This window comes from Anas platyrhynchos, chromosome 8 (genome assembly GCF_047663525.1).
Source record: "Anas platyrhynchos isolate ZD024472 breed Pekin duck chromosome 8, IASCAAS_PekinDuck_T2T, whole genome shotgun sequence".
In the NCBI taxonomy this organism is placed as follows: domain Eukaryota; kingdom Metazoa; phylum Chordata; class Aves; order Anseriformes; family Anatidae; genus Anas; species Anas platyrhynchos.
The window spans coordinates 17,616,255-17,626,869 of NC_092594.1; the positions used below are offsets into that span (position 1 = coordinate 17,616,255).

The 10,615-nt window shown below is 53.5% G+C and overlaps 1 long non-coding RNA gene across 2 annotated transcripts; it reads left to right on the forward strand.

Annotated features, from left to right (window-relative positions):
• Positions 1 to 142: 142 nt before the first annotated feature.
• LOC106018912 (uncharacterized) lies at positions 143 to 8,842 on the forward strand. Of its 2 annotated transcripts, none has more exons than XR_011811131.1 (3): positions 143 to 236; positions 6,898 to 7,134; positions 7,494 to 8,842. It is a non-coding gene; the product is annotated as an uncharacterized lncRNA (long non-coding RNA). The 2 variants fall into 2 exon arrangements; XR_005267645.2 differs by lacking the exons at positions 6,898 to 7,134; positions 7,494 to 8,842 and adding exons at positions 4,006 to 4,254; positions 5,064 to 6,210 and having other exon boundaries at positions 156 to 236.
• Positions 8,843 to 10,615: the final 1,773 nt, after the last annotated feature.

Sequence of the window (10,615 nt, forward strand, 5' to 3'; positions counted from 1 at the left end):
CGGAGAGTTAAATGAGCTGTATTGAACTGCGAGGTCCCCTCCAGCAGAGGTATCTCAGCTGTGCTGGCTTGCTCGTTTGGGATGTAATTAGTGAGTCACAGGTGAAGGTGTTGCAGGAGAGAGAGCAAAACCCTATAAAAACAGGACTCACAGGCTGCCTGGGTTTGGGAGGAGGTGAGAAGATGTGCCCTAGGAAGCTGCATAGCCTGATTTGAGGTCTTGTGAAGGACAGCAAGGTAGGTGCTTGTGGCCAAGATTCATGTTTTTAAAGCCCTGCTCTTTCTGAGAGGGAATTGGATGTTGGGATGGGGTCCCTGCTCCATCTTCCTGCTCTGGGAAGGTTGTTGGGCTTTGCTGGTATGGGTGGGTTGGAAAATTATTGCTTGGGGTTTTTCTGTTGCTTAGTGGTCTTGGGGAAAGTCTGGATGGTGTTAGTGGGGCAGAGAGTGTCAGGGTGAGGGTGGTATTGGCTGTGGGATGAAGGTGAGGATGTGCTCTGCTTGGGGAAAGGGATTTGGGGAGGATAGAGTATGGGTGGTGTGGAGGAGCTGCTGTGGGCTGGAAGCCAGCATGAGTCTGATTTGTAGGATCCAGGTGTAGCTAATGGCTGGGTTAACACCAGCTGGGTTTACAATAGAAAAAAAAAGCATATTTTCATTATTAATCATTAAAATTGCTTTAAAAATTCTCCTCACTTTCATGTTTCCTAAAACATAGTTTTAATATTTTTCTTAGGAAAAAATGGCTTAAAGATAAAACGGTTGTCTTCTCCACCTACAGCCATCTCCTATTTGAAAAACATTCACCTCCATCAGTCTGCTTTCCGTCAGCCCACCTATCAATTTATCCTTATGAGATTACTTCCAAAATACTCCCCCCCCATAAAACCCATGTCACACAGGCTGGTTGCCTACTTCTTTTAAAGTCTTGCAATGATATAATGACAATATAATAACAGTATCTTAAAGTGTGTGCATATACTTTTATAAAATGATTATATAGAGAGTGGATATGTATGTTTTGGGGGAAGGATTGGTATTGTGGAAGTGGGCAGGATGTCATCTAGCAAAATTAGCAGAGTTCATGGTCTTAAACCTGCCTTTTTCTGCATTTGGCTTGTACTTGGCACAGTCCTTGTGGTAACGGTGCAATGCCCACATGAATCCTCATCTCCTCTGGCTGTGATGCTCTGCTGTGCCTTATTTCAGCCTGGGGACTGACCCTGCCAAAGCAAAGCCATCTGAACATTGTCTCCTGAGGTGAAGGATGGAGATGCTGTGGCAAATGACTTCTTGTGGGTTGTGGGATCCTGGGCTGGATGCCTGTGGTGCTGCTCTGCCGTGCTGTGCTCCGTGCCCAAGCCACCTCTCAGCCCTAGGGTGAACGACAGCTTCTTGTCAAACCCAGGGAGAAAAGAGCAAGGTCTGACATTTGGGGAAAAAAAAAAAAGGCTCTGTGCTCTCCAAGGCAAGGGCAATGGCAGGAAGGGGTTGGGAGCCAATCTTCATATCTTTAGTGGCTCAGTGAACAAAGCCCTCTCTGTTCAGGCCCTGCTCAGTGGCCAAGATCAAGCCAGAGATTGCTTTTCAGTTGAGGACACTGATTAGATGATACTGATAGGCAGGAACGAGCTAGCTCTGAGTGATATTATGTTAATTAAGTTGGTCTTTGTGAATGGATCGGATGGGATCCTGGGGCAGACTGCAAAGAAACTCAAAATGGACTTGGCCAATACTGGCTGCGTTTGCACCTGGGTGGTGTTTCCAGGTATTTGTAGGCAACCTGCAGTGTGCAGGCACAGGAGGAAGAAACCTGCCTGGAAAGGATATGACCTTGTAGATGAGGTGCTCTAGGAAATCCTTCAAGACACAGGCAGGGTCTTTCCCTGAAAGCAAACCTGGGAGGTGGCAAATGGTGCTTTTCTGGGGGGAAAAGGCAAAGCTTGGGTTGCTCCTGTCACCTTTCCAGAGTGAAATCGCTTGCCAGATGTCTGGTATCTATAGTGGTGCTGTTCTGGGCATAAGATGTCACCTGCCATCAGAAAATGCTTGTCTTGTGACACATGATGTGGCTCAAACCACCTCAGCCTTATGGTGGGTGTGTGAGCAGGATCCCAGGTAGCACCAGCTGGCCAGGTCTGAGGCTTGCCTTTGCTAAGTTTTCTTCCACAGCTCATCTGCATCAGCTCCTTTAAAAAAAAAAAAAAGTATGAAATGGTAAAGACTTGCAATGGAAAGTCAGGAAAAGCCCTTCAGGTGTAAAAAGGTGAATCGTGGTTTCTTATCTTGCTGGAGATCAGACCAAATTCCTGTCTCCGTTCCTCCAGTGGCAGGGTGTTGGTCATGGAAAGGTTATCTCGTTGGCTGTACGCCTCCTGGGTGCTGACGTGGAGGCTGATGTGTAAGTTCAGAGGCTGAGGATGAGTGTATCCAACCAACAGCCGTGTCAAAACACTCCAAGTGATCAAATACTGACAGCTCTTTTGGTGAAGAACAGCAGCTTCCCAGCGCCCCGGGCCCTCCGAGCTGCTGCTTCGGAGGGAGATCAGGTTTCTGCTGTGGTGACCCTGTGAACAGGGGGCTCATTCAGGAGGATGCTCGGAGGTTGGATCAGAGTCTGGGGGCAGAGAAAATCCCTGCCAGAGGGCATCATGAGGCTGACAGACCCTGCGACACTGAGATGGGGAGCTGGTGGCAAGCCCCAGTAGGCCTTACCAGCTTGGTAAGGCCTACTGGGCCTTACCTACCCTGGTGTCCTTACCAGCTTGGTGGCTTCACGTGGGGATAAAGAACCAATGACCCTTTATTGACCAGTCTTAATTAGGACTTTTGGAAAGCCCTGGCAGGCTTGGTGCTCTGCAGAGCATCTTTGGCATCTGAGGTTGATGCAGAAACTGGCTGGCCCCCAACAGCTCCAGCTCGTGCTCTGTTCCTCGCAGTACAAATGCAATAATATCTGCTTGGGAGGAGAGGGGCTGTGAAGGGAGGTATCCTAGGAGCCTCCAGCTTCTCTGTGCTTTCCCAGAGAGCATCTGCGAGGAAACAAGCCTGTGCTCAACACAACTCAATAATACGTGAGCATGGAGGGCCCCGAGGCTGTGCGCGGGAGGAGGATATGGAAAATAGCGAAAAACCACCCGTTTGCTGAGTGAGGCAGGGACCGTATGGAAAATATAGCATGAGGTCATGGAAGTAAAGATGTAGCGTAATGCCTGTGCCTTGGGTGGCTGGTTCTGTTGTCCTGACAACCTCGTGCTGGTGTCCCAGCCTTGGAGGGCTTGGCTCTGTGGTTGGGAACATGGAGGTATTTGGGAGGTAACTGGAGAGCCCCCGAGGAGCACGGGGAGAGGAGACCAGCGAAACTCCTTCCAAAAGGATCAGCTGGAGCCTGCCAGAAGCTGTAACCGCCTGCTGGCTGCCTGGTCTCCTCCCGGAGTAGGCGGAGGGGTGAGGAAGGAGCGGTGACATCCCGGGGCTGCCAGCAGGAGAGCTGCTGCAGGCAGGGCCAGCGGCGTCCCACGGGGCTGGGGGCTGGGGCACAGACCCCATGCGAGGGGAGCTTCAGGAGCCCTGGACGTGGTGGTTAAAGGACAGCAGCAAAGGCAGCCAGTAAATGCAGCCCCAGGTCCTTTCCTGGGTTATCCGGTGGTGAGATGGGGAGGGGGCAAGGAACCCAGAGAAGTTCATCAGTCAGCCTGGCAAGGAGCTGGACTAATGAAGCCCAAAGATGGGTGCTGTCCTTGGAGGTATTGTGTGGTAGGGGGGCACCGTGGGGACTGTGGGACCCAGAAATGGCTGTAAAAACTGGGCTGCCTTGCCTCTTCCCTGGGCCTTCCAGTTCCCATCAATTAGAGGCTAATCACTTGCTCCAGAAAGCTTTTAAGTGCAAGTGAGCTGATTTGAGATGATGAAATTGCCTCTTAATTGATTATTCCTGCAGTTTACCAGCTGTTTCCCTGACTTGCTTATTTTTCCCTCCCCTGGAACAAAAACCTGCTGTTGGTAGGAGCAGCTCACCTCCAGCCAGGAGCAGGCGAGGAGCTGACAAACGCCTGTGGCCGTGCTGGGAAAAGGCTCCCCGAGGAAATACCGATAAGCAGCAGGGATGCTGCACTTCTGGGCATCCCCGTGATGGCCCAAAGCAGCTGTTTTGGGCAGGAAGGATCCTGATTCCACCCCGCAGCCCCAGGCCACCCGAGCTTATAGGTGCTGCCTGACCGCGTGCACGGGGCCAGCCCCCGCCGATAGCATCGGGGTGAGTACAGTAGGTGCTTTGTGGCTGGGGGGGGGATCTGGTTACTTGGGAACAGCTCTGCGCCCGGGGAAGATGATGACAGCGTGCTAGGGGGAAGGAGGGCTTGGAAAAATAAATGATGTGCCAATTTGTGAGCTCCCCTGGGATTGTTTGGGGTGCTTTGGTCGCTGGGCTCCCTGCACCCAGTGGATGACCTGTTTTTCATTCATCCTTCTTGCCTGAATCTGTGCTGCTGTGGGGGCTTGTGCTCGCCACAGCCCCCCTGGGACATACACTCCTAGCTGCTGTAGCAGGTCCCACTCTGCATCCCAGCAAGGTTGGCTGGTGGCTCTTTCTTCCCCAGCAATTTTCCTGCCTTTCTGTTCTTCTTAGAAAGAAATTCTTCATTATAAGGGTGGTGAGGCCCTGGCACAGGCTGCCCACAGGAGCTGTGGCTGTCCTATCCCTGACTGTGCCCAAGGCCAGGCTGGATGGGGCTTGGGGCAGCCCGGGTGGGTGGGGGGTGTCCCTGCGGGGTTCTCTGCCCCAGGAACCTGTGGATTTCAGACAGCTGAGCTGAGACCCATGAGTGTGCTGCTGGCTTGTTCCTTCCCTCTATCAGGAGACCTGGCCATGATGGGGCAGGGATGTGCAAGCTTCTTTCTCTGTGGGTATCTTGAGTTGCCCTATAACTGACCCTGGTGGGGCTTTCTGCTCCATGGGATGTGTTGGTGATGGAGCTCAGCTAAGAGGCAAAAGGCTCAGGAAGTCCATGGGAAACAGAGCAGTGAAATATAGGGATGGTGATGAAACTTTGCCATCTGCTCCAGGGCAAACCGACTGCGGGGAGCACTCAGAGCAGTGCCAACATGAACTTGCTGCTGCAATGTGTCTGCAGCCCTGCTGGTGCAGGGACCCGCTGGAGGTGGCACCTCAGCTGCTGGTCCCTAACACGTCCTGCCGTGCACCTGGAGCTGTCCCTTTATTTTGGAGGTGGATGGGAAGCTGAGTGATGCTGGTAACAGCTCGGCCATCCAAGGAGAGGCTGTCCAAGGTGTTTTTCCTGGGACAACGCAACCTGGTGTCCCGTCCGTGCGCCGTAGCCCCAACCCAGGGCTCAGTGATACCCAGCTGAAACCCCAGCCCCTTTAAACCACGGACCCAGGCAGATTTCCCTCGCGGGGTGAGCGGCTCCAGTTTCATCGCTAATGGGTTTCCCAGGATTTGCAGATGTGAATTGCTCGCATTCCTGACTCCAAGGTGAGCGCAGGTGCATCGGACGGTCCCCGCGAGTCCTCCCCACCTCCCGGGCGAGCGCACAGAGCCGCTATTGTGCGGTGAGGAGCATCGCCTCCTCCGTGCCCCTGGGGTGCTCGGGGTGCTGCTGCCTGGGTGGCGTGGTCGCCTTCTCAAGGTCCCTGCTCCTTCTCCTGCAGGGGAGCAGCAGCTTTTGCAAGTGAGAGTCAAACCCCAACCTGCCCCTCGGGCTCTTCATCAGGGGTCCAAGGGAAAGCGGCCGCGGGTTCAAGCCGCCCTCCTTGAGCTCGCTCTGCTCAGACTGCAGGACTATTTAACACGCTTCAGCTTCTTATAAAGTTTCTGTCAAGAAGGATTAGCAGCAGGCTGACAGATTGCTATTACAGCCCCAGTGAACTTTTAATACCTGCCAGTAAATTCTGCCAGTCCCTTAAATCCTCTCGCGGGCGCTCGGTTTGGGGAGCAAAGGTTGTTGCTTGCAGTGCTGGTATGGAGAGTGCCTCTCTCCAAGCTGTCAGTGTCAAGAAATGACCTCTGGGGGCTCTGATATTGTCCTCCACAGGGTCTCAAAAGAGCCTCTGTGAAGGTGAATTCACCTCTCTGTAGGTGAATTTCATCCTTTCTCCCTATGGGGTGAGGCACTGTTGATGGATGCCTGGGGCTGGAGGTCCCCAGGGTGCAGGAGGGACCGACACCTCCAGGGAAGGCAGCTGGGTGTGGGTGGAGGTTGGGGGCACCCTCGGGGGCTGCTGTCTGATGGCTAGGATCACAGCATTGCTTAGAGGTGAGGCCTGCCATCAGCTGCCCAACAGGCAGGCTTAAGGATGCTCAAGGAATGCTGAGGTCCAGGCACCCTGAGTACGGCTGGTGCATCTGCGTGTGATTTTTTTTTCTTATACCGAGTCTTTTAATTGAGTCTTGATGCACCTTCCCCTATTACTGGCATTAAAACCAATATGAGTTGTGTGAGGAGGAAACCCCAGTGTCCTGAATTCCTCTGCACCCTTGCAGTGATGGGGCTGATGCGGGTAACAGCATGGTGCTGCAGCTTAAGCTGCTTCTCTCCAGGATCCCTGTGCTTTTGTGGGTACGAGCACGTCTCCCACTCCTTTTTGATCCCACAGCTTGTTCTTCAGTTTCTAAATCCTGGAAGCATAGCGTGTGCAGGAAGATATTTACTATGTGGGATAGTTTCCAATTGACCCAGATGTGGAAAGTTTGAAACAGCCTTTGCCAGGCTCCTTAAAAAAAAAAAAAAAAAAGGCAGATGTCACCTAGTATTTAGTGGAGGGTTCATGAATTTTTGCATGCTTAGGACCAAAAAAAAAAAAAACTTGAAATTGTTTTTGGCCAGAGTCTTTCTCCCATAGTGCCTCTGAGTACTTTCTCCTCTTTGGGTTTCTCAAGGTTTTGCTTGATGGGACACAGGTTGTCCCAGCAGGTAACTTCATCCAGAGTCTTTTGAAATGCCATCTTTCTGCTGCACAGCCTTGGATGAGTTTGTGTAGCTTGGCAGAGACACCATGGTTCAACAAGAGGCTGCAGCCCAGCAAGATGCCTTGTTTCACATGGCCAACATGTGGTTGATGTTTTGGCTTCCTTCCTGCAGAATGTGCCTACGGGCACCCAGCAAGAGCTGCAGAGGTGAGTGCTGCCACCCTCTTGCTGTGGGCCAAGGAGGTGTTTGATGTGGTTCAATGGTGGGGTTGAAGTTGCCCAAGAAACCCTAGCCAAAAGCAGAGCAGACCTGTGTGGCTGGCAGGAGCCAGGCCACAGAGCTCCCTGGTGGCAAGTGTTTGGTGGATGCTGGTCCAGGGGAGCCCCATGTAGGGTTTGGGGGAGGCAAATTTGGTCCCAAAGCTGTCCCAGTCTGCTGCCCATAGAGAGCTTGAGCAGGAAAGTGGGACTCCTTGGTTTCCCATCGCTTGTCCCAACCCTGCTTGAGCTGGGTTAACTTGGGTGGCTGCTCTTCAAGCTTTTATTTTTTTTTTTTTATTGCACAGCAAAATGCTTTTTTGGGAAAGCCAGGCTATCACCCCCCCCCCAAACAGCCAACTCCAAACCCGAAAGAGAAAGGGCCCTTTGAAGTGAGCTGCCCGAACGCGACGTGTGACATCAGAGAGATGGCAGATAGCTGGCAGAACAAGGCTGCCTTTCAGCCCGCCCCGGCCCCGGCCGCTGCGTGCTTTACACCCCACCTCCCCACGCTGGAGATGAAAGATGCCCCAGGCAGCCTGCCTGACCCCGTTGCTTCTGCTATCTCCACTTGATTGCACAGTGGTTTTGCTCCAAACAATCCTTCACTGTCTGGGCCGCACAGGTGAATCTCCCGGCTTGGCTGGCGAGCGGGGATGCCGCGCATAGCAGGGCTGCTTTGTCGCGGTCGCTCGCCTGTTTCTACGGGGTGGTTTCTTAGGGCAGGCATTGTTCGACGGCAGGGCACGGAGGAGGGGTGGGGGGAAAGGGATGGAGCAGGACCGGGTGGCCCAGGGGCAGGGAAAGGGGGTGCAGGGTGAAGGAGCATCCCTGGGGACCTGGTGGGGTGGCGAGCAGGTGGGTGAGCACAGCAGCTTGTGCTGGATGCCATGGGCTTGGCTCCAAGAAGGGATCTGAGATGAATGGATTTGACTTCTTTTTTCTGTTTGTTTCTCTGTTCAACCTGCTTTGGTGTCCAAAGCAAGCTGGTTTCCCACCTTGGGTCCTTGCTTTAAAAAGGTGTGGTGGAAGGGGGACATTTGGCTGCATGTCTATGCTGAAAGGAAAATCTTTAAGAGTCCATTCAGTCTTGAGACAATGAATTTGTGCAGAAGATGAGTTGTGGTAAAACAGCTGCAAATTAAGCACACCTCAAATTAAGCAGTCTGGAGGACAGCGAGTCTGAGGAACCAAGCAGGTGGGCTCAAGAAAGCTCTGAGTGTTCAAGTGGCACCAGGGATGTGCCCACGCAACCATCTCAGTAGTTTTTTTCTGAGCTAATGCAATCCCAGAGGCACGTCCTAGATTGGTGTGAGCTGGGGCATGAGTCAAAACTCTGAAGGGTATCGGAGCAGCTGAGCTCCCGTAAGATCTGAGCACCCTTTTGACCTCTACCGCCAAGATCAGAGCCAAGTTTTCCCTGGCGTTCAGAGACTTGTAAAGGCTGAATGCCCTAAAATCAATGTGACTAGTGGGAACATGGAAATTAATTGTGTCAATCTATCACTCATCTTCCCCTATTACATTCAGTGATTGGAACTTGGCCTCCAGTGCACGAACAAAGTGTCTTCTGTGACAGGTAGCTGCTGCGCAGGGGGTGGCTGCGTGGCTGAGTGGTGGAGAGGGGAGGACGAAATAAAAGTTTGGGCTCAACTTATTTTTTTCTCCCCCTCAATGTAATGTTTTCCTTGCTTGGGGCTATTAAGGTCAAGGTGACATTAAAATAGGACAGAATAAAGGAGGTAAAACAGCAGGAGGTTAAGAGAGAAGGGGAGAAGTAGAGGGGTAAAATTTGGATTATTTTTGTGGATTGTCTTAGAGTAGTGCCAAAAAATAACACCAAGATGATGGGTGACCTGTAAATTGACAACGGGGCCTTTCAGGATGCTGTGTAGGCATTACCCAGGTACCTCCAAAAAACTGCTTAGGGCCAGGCCATTTGAAGATGTGAGTGACACTGGTGCTTTGGGCACTTTGGCATCTCCAGCATCCCCATCCACATGTGACCTGTAGGCCTCAGGGATCCAGGTGGTGCTGGTGGTGATCTCCTCTTCCTCATCTTCATACCCAGCTTGGGAACGGGGTGAGGTGGGTGTCCCATGGTCCTGAGCTTTTCCAGCCTCCCCGTGTGCTGTCACCTCGAGGATGGGACCACAGCTGTCCCTGCATGTGGGGCCGCTGCCCATCCATCCCCTTTCTACCTCTCCTTCATTAAGGCGCTGATCCCTTCCCGATAACGAGGGGGCTTCTGTTGGACAAAACCTGCCAATTAGGCATTCTGGCTGGGTATAAACGCGGCACTTGAACAGCTGAGGGGACGGCGGGCAGTCCTGCCCCTTCTCGCGGCGTTGCCAAGCTTGCCATTAACACAATGTGACAACTAATCTCTCTATAGCATCTGACCGAGCAGTTTTAATTAATAGCTCCGTACGCCTGCACACGCGCCCGCACCCCCTCTGCTGAGCGCAGGTACCGCATGCCTTCAAATCTCCTTCCTTTACAGCCCGCGCTGACAAAAGGCACAAAAATGCCTCGTTCTGCCCCAAAATTGGGGAAATTCTGAGCTGCTGGGACCGGCCCTGGTGTTGGGAGCGTGCAGGGATGGTGACCCTGGAGGGAAGCAGGGAGCAGAAAGCTGTGGTCTGCTGGAGATGATAAATCTTGGGGAGACAGGAGGTGTGCAGGATGCTGGGGTGGTATTTTGGGTCTGCTTTCCTGGAGATGGGGTCTGGGGAGTGAGTGGGTGGCAGCCCAGCCTCCTGCTGCTGCCCGTCCAGCCCTGCATCCCTCTGGCTTGGTCCTTGCTGGTGCCTCCTGGCCTGGCTCATGTTCCTCTTCAGTCCCCCTCGTGTCTTTTTGGGGCTGCTGTCCTCAGAGGATGTCTCTGCCTTGCCCTGGCAATCAGCACCCTGCGTGTGGCAGAGGTTGGGACCACCCAAAAACACCTCAGCCCCCAAAACAACTTGTAGGGAAACGCTCCAGCCTCCCGAATCTGCATCCTAATGGGATGTCCCCAAATCTCAGGGCGTGACCTGGCCACCCCATGCTGGGCAAAGCTGCTTCCAGCTCTCCTTCTGCCCGTGGTGCCCCTCTCCATCCCACAGCGGTGCCCGGGATGCGGCAGCACTAAGGGGGAGTGGTGCAGAAGCTGGCACCCCCTGGCACCCCCCCGGCACGGTGGTGGCAGGCGGACACGAGCCCTGCCCCATCTGCCCGCACGGCAGCGCGGCGGGGAGCTAATGAGAAGCAAGGTGAGAGGCAGGAGACGCGCTGACAACTCGCTGGCTCCGCAAGCTGCCGGTGGCACGCGGGCGGCAGAAGGACGGCATCTGCCCCCCCTCCCCTTTACCCCCCTCTCTCTCTCTCTCTCCCGGCATCTCCAGCCTCATAATGAGGTTATTACTGGTTATTACTGGCCCGCTGCTTGACG